The following is a 15,208-nucleotide window of genomic DNA, read 5'->3' as shown; positions in this document are numbered from 1 at the left end:
AAAGCAGAGAGACGGAAGGGAAGGCATCTTCATACGCTTATCTGAAATTCCTACCAATGAATTACATAAGTATCTCTATCTTTATCTTTATGTTTTATTTGCATATCACCATACCCATTTGAGTTTGCCTGACTAAGATTTACAAGGTGACCATAGCTTGCTTCATACCAACAATCTCTGTGGGATCGACCCTTACTCGCGTAAGGTTTATTACTTGGACGACCTAGTACACTTGCTGGTTAGTTGTGCGAAGTTGTGTTTATGCCATGGTATTGAGCACCAAGTTTTTGGGGCCATTACTAGGGATTATTTGAGTTTTGAAAAGTATTGATCACAATTTCGCATACCATTGAGCTAAACAGAATTTAGATTGAGAACTTGCAGAAATTTAAATGACTGGAAAGTAACTAATAGAAATTAAAGTGCAGAATCTTAAATGGGGATTTGGGGTAATGAGCATGAAAATAAATGGCAGAAAGTAAAGAGAATGGGTAAGATCAGAGATGGGGTAATCATTGGGTTCAGGAGATGTTGCATTCTCCAGATCAAGTTCATTCTCATCTCTTTCTCAATCAATGCATTCATTGATCTCCTTGGCAATCTTAAGTGATTGGATCCCAATTCCTTGGCAATCCAATCTCTCTAAACTTGAACAATTTCCCAATTCCTTGATTTAATTGCTCATGGGAAGAGATGAAGTGTGGTCACTGATTATACCACATGTATTTCCAAATCAAAGTGTTGGGAGGATTACATGTCACTATATTCGCCCAGACCCCAATTTGGTCCAACATGAGAAAGCATTTCTAGCATGATCTCCTCATCCCTTTTCCAAGGCTCAAAGGAGATCCAATTATGGAGAGTTTCTTTTCCAAGACAACTAACCAATTGATTAAAGATCGAAATCTTTCTAGTAAGATCAAGAGAAAACTATAATTGATCCATCAAATTACAATAGAGCTCCCTAACCCAATGAAAGGGGTTTAGTTGTTCATAGCTCTAGAAATGAAAAATAGCAGAAAAGAAGAATCCATGCTAAAAGTGCAGAAAAGTAAATCTATAGAGAGTAGTTCCTGAAAGTGCCAAGCTTCTCTATAGTTCAAAACTACCCCTATATATACTACTCCTCTTGATCTTCTAGTGAGTTTTTCAAGTCTTGGATGTGGCCTCTGGATCTTGAGTTGAAGCAGTTCTCATCTTTAGTGGGCCCATCTTGCAGAGAAATATGAATTAGGCTTGGGTATTTAGTGAGATTAATGTTGGGTGCCATTGTGGGTTCGAGAACGTTAGTGGCATTCACTTTTTCCACTAACGTTCCACCCTTATGTACCCACGTTAACTCCAACGTTAGTGGTCTTAACGTGACCACTAACGTTGCCTTTTCAATTTTTGGGAACGTTAGTGGGAATCACTTTTCCCATTAACATTGCTTGATGCCCTTTGTTCCTACGTTAGAGTTCACGTTAGTGTAGCTAACGTGACTCTTAACGTAGGTGTGTTTCACCTTCGAGAGCGTTAGTGACACTCACCTTTGTCACTAACGCTCCAAATGCCCAAATTTTCTACGTTGGAGCTCATGTTAACTAAGTTAACGTGGCTCATAACGTAGTAGTGATGCCATCTTCCAACGTTAGTGACAAAAGTAAGTGTCACTAACTTGGCTCTTTGATCTCAACTCCACGTTAACTTTCATGTTAATGGTCTTAACGTGAAAGTTAACGTAGGCAATGCTAGTTGATCCAACGTTAGTGATAAAAGTGAGTGTCACTAACGTTGGCTTTTGTTTTCCTCTTCCGCGTTAGAGTTCACATTAACTAAGTTAACGTGACTCTTAACGTGGATCATTGCCAAGTTCTCCAACGTTAGTGGTGTTCACTTTTACCACTAACGTTCGAGGAAAACGTTATTGGTGTTCACGTTTTCTCTTAACGTTGGAGTTCCCTTTTTCTTCTACGTTAACTACCACGTTAACTTAGTTAACGTGGCAAGTAACGTGAGCTATGGATAGCTTCCCAGGCGTTATTGGTGATCACTTTTCTTATTAACGTTGCAAGCTTTTTACTATTCCACGTTAGTGTTAACGTTAACCTAGTTAACGTGAATACTAACGTGGTTCTTCCATGCTTCCTTTGCCCTAAAATCAAGCAATTAAAGTGCATCAAAGCTCTAGCCAAAGTCATGAGATTATGCATCATCAATTTATCATGCACTTCTAGCAAAATTCTCATGAAATCATGCAAAGTTTACAATAGTTGCTTGAATCAAGGTGTAAGTGCAATTTCATCCAAAACTTGCCTTATTCACTAAGAAAATGCATGAAACTACCCTAAAACAGTAAAGAAAAGGTCAGTGAAACTGGCCTAAATGCCCTGGCATCAGCATTCAGCTTTATGATGGCTCCTAGATATTGAGTAACTTGCTCTCCAGTTACATCTTCATCCTCTTCAGAGGAAGAATAGTTCTCAGAGCTCGTGAATGGTAGAAGGAGGTTTAATGGAATCTCTACGTTCTCTAGATGATCCTCAGATTCCTTAGGTTCCTCAGTTTGGAACTCCTTTTTGTTCAGAGGACGTCCCAAGAGGTCTTCCTCACTGGGATTCACGTCCTTCTCCTCCTTTATGCATTCGGCCATATTGATTATATCTATGGCCTTGCACTCTCCTTTTGGATTTTGTTCTGTATTGCTTGGAAGAGTACTAGGAGGAGTTTCAGTGATTTTCTTACTCAGCTGACCCACTTGTGCCTCCAAATTTCTAATGGAGGATTTTGTTTCACTCATGAAACTTAAAGTGGCCTTAGATAGATCAGAGACTATGTTTGCTAAGCTAGAGGGGCTCTGCTCAAAATTCTCTATTTGTTGCTGAGAAGATGATGGAAAAGGCTTGCTATTGCTAAACCTGTTTCTTCCACCATTATTAAAGCCTTGTTGAGGCTTTTGTTGATCCTTCCATGAGAAATTTGGATGATTTCTCTATGAGAAATTATAGGTGTTTCCATAGGGTTCACCCATGTAATTCACCTCTGCCATTGCAGGGTTCTCAGGGTCATAAGCTTCTTCTTTAGAAGATGCCTCTTTAGTACTGTTGGATGCATTTTGCCATCCATTCAGACTCTAAAAAATCATGTTGACTTGCTGAGTCAACATTTTGTTCTGTGCCAATATGGCATTCAGAGCATCAATTTCAAGAACTCCCCTCTTCTGAGGCGTCCCATTACTCACAGGATTCCTCTAAGAGGAGTACATGAATTGGTTATTTGCAACCATGTCAATGAGTTTCTGAGCTTCTGCAGGCATATTCTTTAGGTGAATGGATCCACCTGCAGAGTGGTCCAATGACATCTTAGACAATTCAGGCAGACCATCATAGAATATATCCAGGATGGTCCATTCTGAAAGCATGTCAAAAGGACACTTTTTGGTCAGTTGCTTGTATCTCTCCCAAGCTTCATAGAGGGATTCACCTTCTTTCTGTCTGAAGGTTTGAACATCCACTCTAATCTTACTCAGCTTTTGAGGAGGAAAGAACTTGGCGAAGAAGGCTGTGACCAGCTTATCCCAAGAATTCAGGCTATCTTTAGGTTGAGAGTCCAACCATACTCTAGCTCTGTCTCTTACAGCAAAAGGGAAAAGCATAAGCCTGTAGACCTCGAGATCAACCCCATTGGTCTTAACGGTATCATAGATCTGCAAGAATTCAGTTAAGAACTGAAAAGGATCTTCTGATGGAAGTCCATGAAACTTGCAATTCTGTTGCATCAGAGAAACTAATTGAGGCTTTAGCTCAAAGTTGTTTGCTCCAATGGCAGGGATTGAGATGCTTCTTCCATGTAAGTTGGAATTTGGTGCAGTAAAGTCACCAAGCATCTTCTTTGCACTGTTGTTGTTATTATTTTCGGCTGCCATCTCCTTTTCCTGTTTGAAAGTTTCAGTTGGGTCCTCTTCATAGTACTGTGCTTTAGCTGCTCTTAGCTTCCTCTTCAAGGTCCTTTCAGGTTCAAGATCAGCTTCAACAAGAATGCCTTTTTCCTTGTTCCTGCTCATATGAAAGAGAAGAAAACAAAGAGAGAAGAGGAATCCTCTATGTCATAGTATAGAGATTCCTTTATGTGAGTAGAAAAAGAGGAGAATAGAGGAAAGAGAAGAAAAATTCGAACACAGAAGAGAGGAGAGGGTTCGAATTTTTGAGATGAAGAGAAGTGTTAGTAAATGAATAAATAAATAGAAAGAGATGAGAGAGAGAGAATTCGAATATTATTTTTTGAAAAAAAGGTTAGTGATTTTCGAAAATTAAAAGAAGAAATAAAATTCAAATTCAAATTTAAAACAATTAGTTAATTAAAAGAATTTTGAAAAAGAGTAAGGTGATTTTCGAAAATCAGAGAGAGGAAAGTAGTTAGGTGGTTTTGAAAAAGATAAGAAACAAACAAAAAGTCAATTAGTTAATTGAAAAAAAGATTTGAAAATCAATTTTGAAAAGATAAGAAGTTAGAAAAGATTTTGAAATCAATTTTGAAAAAGATATGATTGAAAAAGATATTTTGAAAAGATATTATTTTTTTAAAATTAAAATTAATTACTTGACTAACAAGAAACTAAAAGATATGATTCTAGAATTTAAAGATTGAACTTTTCTTAACAAGAAAGTAACAAACTTCAAATTTTTGAATCAATCACATTAATTGTTAGTAAAGTTTTTGAAAATTATGAAATAAAGATAAGAAAAAGATTTTGAAAATCAATTCTAAAATTTTCGAAAACAATGAAAAAATGAAAAAGATTTGATTTTTTGAAAAAGATTTTGAAAAGATAGGATTTTTAAAATTGAAATCTTGACTTGACTAATAAGAAAAAACTTATTTTAAAAATTTTTGACTAAGTCAACCCAAAGATTTCGAAAATTATGAGTAAAACAACGAAAGATTTTTTTATTTTTGAATTTTTTATGAGGAGAGAGAAAAACACAAATATGACCCAAAACATAAAAATTATGGATCAAAACCAATGATGCATGCAAGAACACTATGAATGTCAAGGTGAACATCAAGAACACTTTGAAGATCAAGATGAACATCAAGACTTATTTTTGAAAATTTTCAAGAAAAGAAAAACATGCAAGACACAAAACTTAGAAATTTTTAATGCTTAGACACTATGAATGCAAAAATGCATATGAAAACAACAAAAAACACAAAACAAGAAAATTTAAAGATCAAGCAAGAAGACTTGTCAAGAACAACTTGAAGATCATGAAGAACACATACATGAATTTTCGAAAAATGCAAAAGTTTTTAAAACATGCAATTGATACCAAACTTAAAAATTGACTCAAGACTCAAACAAGAAACACAAAAATTTTTGGTTTTTATGATTTTATAAAATTTTTTTTTTGAAAATTACTTTTTGGAAAAACGAAAACAAAGAAAAAATTTTCTGAATGATTTTTGAAAACTTTTTGAAAAGAAAATTACCTAATCTGAGCAACAGGATGAACCGTCAGTTGTCCAAACTTGAACAATCTCCGGCAACGGTGCCAAAAACTTGATAGGAAAAATTGTGATTTACTCTTTTCATAACTTGAACAATTCTTAGCAATGGCTCCAAAAACTTGGTGCACACTGCTGTGGTTCACTCACATTCTTCACAACTTCGTACAACTAACCAGCAAGTGCACTGGGTCGTCCAAGTAATAAACCTTACGTGAGTAAGGGTCGATCCCACAGAGATTGTTGGTATGAAGCAAGCTATGGTCATCTTGTAAATCTCAGTTAGGCAGATTCAAATGGTTATAATGGTTTTCATAATTAAAAGATAAATAAAGCATAAAATAGAGATAGAGATACTTATGTAAATCATTGGTGGGAATTTCATATAAGTGTATAGAGATGCTTTGTTCCTGTTGAATCTCTGCTTTCCTACTGCCTTCCTTCAATCCTTCTTACTCCTTTCCATGGCAAGCTGTATGTAGGGCATCACCGTTGTCAATGGCTACTTCCCATCCTCTCAGCGAAAATGGTTCAAATGCTCTGTCACAGCACGGCTAATCATCTGTCGGTTCTCGATCATGTCGGAATAGAATCTATTGATTCTTTTGCATCTGTTACTACGCCCAACAATCGCGAGTTTGAAGCTCGTCACAGTCATTCAATCCCTGAATCCTACTCAGAATACCACAAACAAGGTTTAGACTTTCTGGATTATCAAGAATGGCCGCCAATAATTCTAGCTTATACCACGAAGACTCTGATTAAGGAATCCAAGAGATACTCGCTCGTTCTAAGGTAGAACGGAAGTGGTTGTCAGTCACGCGTTCATAGGTGAGAATGATGATGAGTCTCACGGATCATCACATTCATCATATTGAAGTGCAACGAATATCTTAGAACAAGAATAAACTGAATTGAATAGAAAATAGTAGTAATTGCATTAAAACTTGAGGTACAGCAAAGCCGCACACCCTTAATCTATGGTGTGTAGAAACTCCACCGTTGAAAATACATAAGTGATGGTCCAGTCATGGCCGAATGGCCAGCCCTCATGAAGGTCTAAAATCGCATACACTGATTAAAGATCAATCAAAAGACGTCTAATACAATAGTAAAAATGTCCTATTTATACTAGACTAGTTACTAGGGTTTACTGAAATAAGTCTAAATGCAGAAATCCACTTCCGGGGCCCATTTTGGTGTGTGCTTGGGCTGAGCTTGAGCTTTACACGTGTAGAAGCTTCTCTTGGAGTTAAACGCCAAGTTGTAACGTGTTTTTGGCGTTTAACTCTGGTTTGTGACGTGTTTCTGACGTTTTACTCCAGAATGCATTATGAAACTGGCGTTGAACGCCAGTTTGTGTCATCTAAACTCGAACAAAGTATGAACTATTATATATTGCTGGAAAGCTCTTGATGTCTACTTTCCAACGCCGTTGAGAGCGGACCATTTAGAGTTCTGTAGCTTCATAAAATCCATTTCGAGTGTAGGGAGGTCAGAATCCAACAGTATTAGCAGTCCTTTGTCAACCTCCTATCAGATTTTTGCTCAGGTCCCTCAATTTCAGCCAGAAAATACCTGAAATCACAGAAAAATACAAAAACTCATAGTAAAGTCCAGAAATGTGAATTTTGCATAAAAACTAATGAAAACATCCCTAAAATTAGCTAGATCCTACTAAAAACTACCTAAAAACAATGCAAAAAAACGTATAAATTATCCGCTCATCACGCCGCATATCTTATCCAGATTAGCGCCAAAAATCTTATCTTTTCTTTCCCATTCCTAATTTTTCCTTCCTCCCTTCTTACTTACTTATTCTTCCTCTCTTTAACTTCTCATCCTTCTTCACTTCCATTCTATTTTACTTAATTTATTTGCATACTTTTATTCGTTGCATTTTAATTTTGTGCATATTTTTATTTTCTTTTCTAAATTTATTATTTTTCCATCGGTGTTAAAATTTTCTTATTCAACTATTGCATCTTTTCTTGAATTATTCTGGTGCTCCATGACTTGTTTTATTCTGATTGGGTATTATTATTCATAAGTCGATGCTAATTTTTATAATACTGGTATTCCTTTTGCATTAATATGCACTTATACTATCTTGCATTACCCACACTCTCTTTTCCATTGTTGCAATTCTTGCACTATTGATATGCCATGTGCTTATCGTGTTACCTCACTTGCATGTTGTAGCTACCATGTAATTGAGACCCTTATTATTTGGCATTACCCACTTATATTTTATTTGTTTTCTATCATTGTTTTTGGGTTCCTGTTCTTCTTTTTTCTCTTCTTTCAGGCTGGCCACCGACGAAGGAAAAAGAAAGAAACTTCTATATGGGGCAACAAGCAAGTCCATCTGCACAACCTTTGGATGAAAGCATTAGTTGGAGTAACCCATCCACTTGCACATCTTAGCATGCACTAAGGACGGTGCAATCTTTAAGTGTGGGGAGGTCGATACCGACTTCCATGGGTTAGTTACTTCATATTTTAACACCAATGTTTAAATTTTCTTTGTTAAATTAGTTGTTGCATTTGCATGTTTGTTTGATTTTGTGCATATTTTACTACTTGGTTGAAGTAATATTTTCTTTTTCAAGAAAACTTTTTATAGCATTTCACTAATTTGAATTAAACTTTTTGAAAAACTTGTTTGAAGAAATTTTATTCTGGAATATGGTTTAGAGCTCAAACACACAAAACCCAAGAGATTTTGAGCCTAATTGATTGGTTGCATCTTATTGGTGCACAAAATTGTGATCATCAATGGCGCCATCAACATGGTACGCTCAATTCCAATCTCAACTTTTTATCACAACTTCGCACAACTAACCAGCAAGTGTACTGGGTCGTCCAAGTAATAAACCTTACGCGAGTAAGGGTCGATCCCACAGAGATTGTTGGTATGAAGCAAGCTATGGTCACCTTGTAAATCTTAGTCAGGCAAACTCAAATGGATATGGGTGATATACGAATAAAACATAAAGATAAAGATAGAGGTACTTATGTAATTCATTGGTGGGAATTTCAGATAAGCGTATGGAAATGCTTGGTCCCTTCCGTCTCTCTGCTTTCCTACTGTCTTCATCCAATCCTTCTTACTCCTTTCCATGGCAAGCTTATGCAAGGGTTTCACCGTTGTCAGTGGCTACCTCCCATCCTCTCAGTGGAAATGTTCAACGCACCCTGTCACGGCACGGCTTTCCATCTGTCGGTTCTCAATCAGGCCGGAATAGAATCTAGTGATTCTTTTGCGTCTGTCACTAACGCCCCGCCCTCAGGAGTTTGAAGCTCGTCACAGTCATTCAATCATTGAATCCTACTCAGAATACCACAGACAAGGTTTAGACCTTCCGGATTCTCTTGAATGCCGCCATCAGTTCTAGCCTATACCACGAAGACTCTGATCTCACGGAATGGCTGGCTCGGTTGTCAGGCGAGCGCTCAGTTGTCAGGCGATCAACCATGCATCGTGTATCAGGAATCCAAGAGATATCCACCAAATCTAAGGTAGAACGGAGGTGGTTGTCAGGCACACGTTCATAGGTGAGAATGATGATGAGTGTCACGGATCATCACATTCATCAAGTTGAAGAACAAGTGATATCTTGGAACAAGAACAAGCGGAATTGAATAGAAGAACAATAGTAATTGCATTAATACTCGAGGTACAGCAGAGCTCCACACCTTAATCTATGGCGTGTAGAAACTCCACCGTTGAAAATACATAAGAACAAGGTCTAGGCATGGCCGAATGGCCAGCCTCCCAATGATCAAAAGATCTAAAGATCAAAAGATTCCAAAGATCAAAAGATGATAATACAATAGTAAAAGGTCCTATATATAGAGAACTAGTAGCCTAGGGTGTACAGAGATGAGTAAATGACATAAAAATCCTCTTCTGGGCCCACTTGGTGTGTGCTTGGGCTGAGCATTGAAGCATTTTCGTGTAGAGACTCTTCTTGGAGTTAAACGCCAGCTTTGGTGCCAGTTTGGGTGACTTTGAACGCCGGTTTGGGCCATCAAATCTTGGGCAAAGTATAGACTATTATATATTGCTGGAAAGCCCAGTATGTCTACTTTCCAAAACCGTTGAGATCGTGCTAATTGGGCTTTTGTAGCTCCAGAAAATCCACTTCGAGTGCAGGGAGGTCAGAATCCAACAGCATCTGCAGTCCTTTTTAGTCTCTGAATCAGAATTTTGCTCAGGTCCCTCAATTTCTGCCAGAAAATACCTGAAATCACAGAAAAACACACAAACTCATAGTAAAGCCCATAAAAGTGAATTTTAACTAAAAACTAATAAAAATATACTAAAAACTAACTAGATCATACTAAAAACATACTAAAAACAATGCCAAAAAGCGTACAAATTATCCGCTCATCACAACACCAAACTTAAATTGTTGCTTGTCCTCAAGCAACTGAAAATCAAATAAGATAAAAAGAAGAGAATATGCAATGAATTCCAAAAACATCTATGAAGATCAGTATTAATTAGATGAGCAGGGCTTTTAGCCTTTTGCCTCTGAATAGTTTTGGCATCTCACTCTATCCTTTGAAATTCAGAATGATTGGCTTCTTTAGGAACTCAGAATCCAGATAGTGTCATTGATTCTCCTAGTTAAGTATGATGATTCTTGAACACAGCTACTTTATGAGTCTTGGCCGTGGCCCAAAGCACTCTGTCTTCCAGTATTACCACCAGATACATACATGCCACAGACACATAATTGGGTGAACCTTTTCAGATTGTGACTCAGCTTTGCTAGACTCCCCAATTAGAGGTGTCCAGGGTTCTTAAGCACACTCTTTTTGCCTTGGATCACAACTTTATTTCTTTCTTTTTCTTTCTTTTTCTCTTTCTTTTTCTTTTTCTTTCTCTTCTCTTTTTTTTTGTATTCACTGCTTTTTCTTGCTTCAAGAATCATTTTTATGATTTTTCAGATCCTCAGTAACATGTCTCCTTTTTCATCATTCTTTCAAGAGCCAACATTCATGAACCACAAATTCAAAAGACATATGCACTGTTTAAGCATACATTCAGAAAACAAAAGCATTGCCACCACATCAAAATAATTAAACTGTTATAAAATTCAAAATTCATGCAATTCTTCTCTTTTTCAATTAAGAACATTTTTCATTCAAGAAAGGTGATGGATTCATAGGACATTCATAACTTTAAGGCATAGACACTAAGATACTAATGATCACAAGATACAAACATAGATAAACATAAGCACTAAAATTCGAAAAACAGAAAAATAAAGAACAAGGAAATTAAAGAATGGGTCCACCTTAGTGATGGCGGCTTGTTCTTCCTCTTGAAGATCCTATGTAGTGCTTGAGCTCCTCAATGTCTCTTCCTTGTCTTTGTTGCTCCTCTCTCATGATTCTTTGATCTTCTCTAATTTCATGGAGGAGAATGGAATGTTCTTGGTGCTCCACCCTTAGTTGTCCCATGTTGGAACTCAATTCTCCTAGGGAGGTGTTTAGTTGCTCCCAATAGTTTTGTGGAGGGAAGTGCATCCCTTGAGACATCTCAGGGACTTGATGATGAGAGGGGTCTCTTGTTTGCTCCATCCTCTTTTTGGTGATGGGCTTGTCTTCATCAATGGGGATGTCTCCCTCTATGTCAACTCCAACTGAATAACAGAGGTGACAAATGAGATGAGGAAAGGCCAACCTTGCCAAGGTAGAGGACTTGTCCGCCACCTTATAAAGTTCTTAGGATATAACCTCATGAACTTCTATTTCTTCTCCAATCATGATGCTATGAATCATGATAGCCCGGTCTATAGTAACTTCGGACCGGTTGCTAGTGGGAATGATTGAGCGTTGGATAAACTCCAACCATCCCCTAGCCACGGGCTTGAGATCGTGCCTTCTCAATTGAACCGGCTTCCCTCTTGAATCTCTCTTCCATTGGGCACCCTCTTCACAAATGACTGTGAGGACTTGGTCCAACCTTTGATCAAAGTTGACTCTTCTAGTGTAAGGATGTTCATCTCCTTGCATCATGGGCAAGTTGAACGCTAATCTTACATTTTCCGGACTAAAATCTAAGTATTTCCCCCGAACCATAGTAAGCCAATTCTTTGGATCCGGGTTCACACTTTGATCATGGTTCTTGGTGATCCATGCATTGGCATAGAACTCTTGAACCATTAAGATTCCGACTTGTTGAATGGGGTTGGTAAGAACTTCCCAACCTCTTCTTCGGATCTCATGTCGGATCTCCGGATATTCACTCTTTTTGAGTTTGAAAGGGACCTCGGGGATCACCTTCTTCAAGGCCACAACTTCATAGAAGTGGTCTTGATGCACCCTTGAGATGAATTTTTCCATCTCCCATGACTCGGAGGTGAAAGCTTTTGCCTTCCCTTTCCTCTTTCTAGAGGTTTCTCTGGCCTTGGATGCCATAAATGGTTATGGAAAAATAAACGCAATGCTTTTACCACACCAAACTTAAAAGGTTTGCTCTCCTCGAGCAAAAGAAGAAAGAAGAGAGTAGAAGAAGAAGAAATGAAGGAGAAGGAGATGGCTTTGTGGTTCGGCCAAAAGGGGGGAAGAAGTAGTGTTTAGGTTGTGTGAAAATGAAGGAGTGAAGATGGGTTTATATAGGAGTGGGGGGAGGGTTATGTTCGGCTATGGGAGGGTGGGTATGGGTGGGAAAGTGGTTTGAATTTGAATGGTGGGGTGGGTGGGGTTTTATGAAGGATGGATGTGAGTGGTGAAGAGAAAGATGGGATTTGATAGGTGAAGGGTTTTTGGGGAAGAGGTGTTGAGGTGATTGGAGAATGGGTGAAGAAGAGAGAGGGTGGTGGGGTAGGTGGGGATCCTGTGGGGTCCACAGATCCTAAGGTGTCAAGGAAAAGTTATCCCTGCACCAAGTGGCGAGCAAAAATGCCCTTTGTGCCATTTCTGGCGTTAAACGCCGGGCTGGTGCCCCTTTCTGGCGTTTAACGCCAACTTCTTGCCCTTTACTGGCGTTTAACGCCAGTCTGGTGCCCCTTTCTGGCGTTAAACGCCCAGAATGGTGCCAGACTGGGCGTTAAACGCCCATCTGCTAGCCTTACTGGCGTTTAAACGCCAGCAAGATCTTCCTCCAGGGTGTGCTATTTTTCTTTCTGTTTTTCATTTTGTTTTTGCTTTTTCAATTGATTTTGTGACTTCTCATGATCATCAACCTACAGAAAACATAAAATAACAAAAGAAAATAGATAAAATATAACATTGGGTTGCCTCCCAACAAGCGCTTCTTTAATGTCAGTAGCTTGACAGAGGGCTCTCATGGAGCCTCAGAGATGCTCATAGCAATGTTGGAACCTCCCAACACCAAACTTAGAGTTTGAATGTGGGGGTTCAACACCAAACTTAGAAGTTGGTTGAGGCCTCCCAACACCAAACTTAGAGTTTGACTGTGGGGGCTCTGTTTGGCTCTGTTTTGAGAGAAGCTCTTCATGCTTCCTCTCCATGATGACAGAGGGATATCCTTGAGCCTCAAACACAAGGGATTCTTCATTCACTTGAATGATCAATTCTCCTCTGTCAACATCAATCACAGCCTTTGCTGTGGCTAGGAAGGGTCTGCCAAGGATGATGGATTCATCCATGCACTTCCCAGTCTCTAGGACTATGAAATCAGCAGGGATGTAATGGTCTTCAACTTTTACCAGAACATCCTCTACAAGTCCATAAGCTTGTTTTCTTGAGTTATCTGCCATCTCTAGTGAGATTTTTGCAGCTTGCACCTCAAAGATCCCTAGCTTCTCCGTTACAGAGAGAGGCATGAGGTTTACACTTGACCCTAGGTCACACAAGGTCTTCTTGAAGGTCATGGTGCCTATGGTACAAGGTATTGAAAACTTCCCAGGATCCTGTCTCTTTTGAGGTAATTTCTGCCTAGACAAGTCATCCAGTTCTTTGGTGAGCAAAGGGGGTTCATCCTCCCAAGTCTCATTTCCAAATAACTTGTCATTTAGTTTCATGATTGCTCCAACGTATTTAGTAACTGGCTCTTCAGTGACATACTCATCCTCTTCAGAGGAAGAATACTCATCAGAGCTCATGAATGGCAGAAGTAAGTCCAATGGAATCTCTATGGTCTCATTTTGAGCCTCAGATTCCCATGGTTCCTCATTGGGGAACTCATTGGAGGCCAGTGGACGTCCATTGAGGTCTTCCTCAGTGGCGTTCACTGCCTCTCCTTCCTCTCCAAATTCGGCCATGTTGATGGCCTTGCACTCTCCTTTTGGATTTTCTTCTGTATTGCTTGGAAAAGTACTAGGAGGGAGTTCAGTAATTTTCTTGCTCAGCTGACCCACTTGTGCCTCCAAGTTTCTAATGGAGGACCTTGTTTCAGTCATGAAACTTTGAGTGGTTTTGATTAGATCAGAGACCATGGTTGCTAAGTCAGAGGTGTTCTGCTTAGAACTCTCTGTCTGTTGCTGAGAAGATGATGGAAAAGGCTTGCTATTGCTAAACCTGTTTCTTCCACCATTACTATTGTTGAAACCTTGTTGAGGTCTCTGTTGATCCTTCCATGAGAGGTTTGGATGAGTTCTCCATGAAGGATTGTAGGTGTTTCCATAGGGTTCTCCCATGTAATTCACCTCTTCCATTGAAGGGTTCTCAGGATCATAAGCTTCTTCCTTAGATGAAGCTTCCTTAGTACTGCTTGGTGCATTTTGCATTCCAGACAGACTTTGAGAAATCATATTGACTTGTTGAGTCAATATTTTGTTCTGAGCCAATATGGCATTCAGAGTGTCAATCTCAAGAACTCCTTTCTTCTGATTAGTCCCATTGTTCACAGGATTCCTTTCAGAAGTGTACATGAATTGGTTATTTGCAACCATTTCAATTAGTTCTTGAGCTTCTGTAGTCATCTTCTTCAGATGAAGAGATCCTCCAGCAGAGCTATCCAAAGACATCTTGGACAGTTCAGACAGACCATCATAGAAAATACCTATGGTGCTCCATTCAGAAAGCATATCAGAGGGACACTTTCTGATCAATTGTTTGTATCTTTCCCAAGCTTCATAGAGGGATTCTCCTTCCTTCTGTCTGAAGGTTTGGACTTCCACTCTAAGCTTACTCAATTTTTGAGGTGGAAAGAACTTTGCCAAGAAGGCATTGACTAGCTTTTCCCAAGAGTTCAGGCTTTCTTTAGGTTGTGAGTCCAACCATGTCCTAGCTCTGTCTCTTACAGCAAAAGGGAATAGCATAAGTCTGTAGACCTCAGGGTCAACCCCATTAGTCTTGACAGTGTCACAGATTTGCAAGAATTTAGCTAAAAACTAATGAGGATCTTCCAATGGAAGTCCATGGAACTTGTAATTCTGTTGCATTAGAGAAACTAATTGAGGCTTAAGCTCAAAGTTGTTTGCTCTAATGGCAGGGATAGAGATGCTTCTCCCATAGAAGTCGAGAGTAGGTACAGTAAAGTCACCCAGCACCTTCCTTGCATTGTTGGCATTGTTGTTGTTTTCGGCTGCCATGTGTTCTTCTTCTTTGAAGATTTCTGTTAGGTCCTCTACAGAGAATTGTGCCTTAGCTTCTCTTAGTTTTCGCTTCAAGGTCCTTTCAGGTTCAGGGTCAGCCTCAACAAGAATGCTTTTGTCTTTGCTCCTGCTCATAAGAAAGAGAAGAGAACAAGAAAATGTGGAACCTCTATGTCACAGTATAGAGATTCCTTGAGGTGTCAGAG

At 38.9% G+C, this 15,208-nt stretch overlaps 2 non-coding genes across 2 annotated transcripts; both read left to right on the top strand.

The window, feature by feature from the left end:
* The first annotated feature begins 3,395 nt into the window (after nucleotides 1–3,395).
* LOC112704559 (small nucleolar RNA R71) lies at nucleotides 3,396–3,502 on the top strand. The gene has a single exon (XR_003155178.1). It is a non-coding gene; the product is annotated as a small nucleolar RNA R71 (small nucleolar RNA).
* A 10,984-nt stretch (nucleotides 3,503–14,486) lies between these two features.
* On the top strand, nucleotides 14,487–14,594 carry LOC112704847 (small nucleolar RNA R71). Its single transcript, XR_003155448.1, has one exon. It is a non-coding gene; the product is annotated as a small nucleolar RNA R71 (small nucleolar RNA).
* The last annotated feature ends 614 nt before the right edge of the window (nucleotides 14,595–15,208 follow it).

This window comes from Arachis hypogaea, chromosome 7 (genome assembly GCF_003086295.3).
Source record: "Arachis hypogaea cultivar Tifrunner chromosome 7, arahy.Tifrunner.gnm2.J5K5, whole genome shotgun sequence".
NCBI lineage: Eukaryota > Viridiplantae > Streptophyta > Magnoliopsida > Fabales > Fabaceae > Arachis > Arachis hypogaea.
Note: the sequence above shows the minus strand (reverse complement) of the source record. Positions and strands in the feature narration are given on the sequence as shown.